This window comes from Petaurus breviceps, unplaced genomic scaffold, assembly GCF_028583685.1.
Source record: "Petaurus breviceps papuanus isolate PSGF00001 unplaced genomic scaffold, PetGlider_PUasm1.0 207, whole genome shotgun sequence".
In the NCBI taxonomy this organism is placed as follows: Eukaryota; Metazoa; Chordata; class Mammalia; order Diprotodontia; family Petauridae; genus Petaurus; species Petaurus breviceps.
The window spans coordinates 21924198-21924913 of NW_027185850.1; positions in this window are offsets into that span (position 1 = coordinate 21924198).

Sequence of the window (716 nt, forward strand, 5' to 3'; positions counted from 1 at the left end):
TTAAATCTGGGTTCGACTTCTACTTGAAACATGTTTTCCCCAGGACACTGACCTAGACTTTAATTGTTTGATGATAGGCATGTAAGGGGGAGGGGCGTGACTTGTTTATTGGAACAGCGCAGTTAAAAAAAAAAATCAACCTAGGCTAACAGTTTCAAGGCTCCCCTAAAGATGTATCCAAAGAAGCAGCCAATCAGCGCTTACACAGCTTTTTCAGCTCGACTCTTTTAAAGGGACAGAACCCATCGTGTTATATCACATTTAAAGAGAAACGCGCTCAAAAAAAAAGGAGCTTTGGAAATGGGGGAGCATCCCTCTTGGGCCCCCAACTTCAGTTTCTGATCTCGTAGATCCCCCATGGGTTGGATTTTAGGTGGCTTTCCCTTTTGAAGGGGTATCGGCTTCCTAGATGGCCGCCCCCATCCCCCAGTTTTCTATTGTGTACCTGGGTCACCCCCACAATGGCAAGGGCCCCCCTTCCCCCAATGTGGCCCAACTTAAGTTTCGCGGATGGCCCGTGCATGCTCGCCGGGAAGCCTTTGGTTCGGGGGCAGGGGTTCCAGCCCTCTTGCCCCGGCGACCCCCTCGCCTCCACTGGGGAGGGGGCGGGCAAGTCCCTGTTGCCCCGCGAGAAGCCCGGATCGGGCGGGGGTAGGGGGCAGGGGGTAGGTGGCCTCGAGGGAAAGGGTCCCCGCGGACCCAGGCCCTCCCCCCGA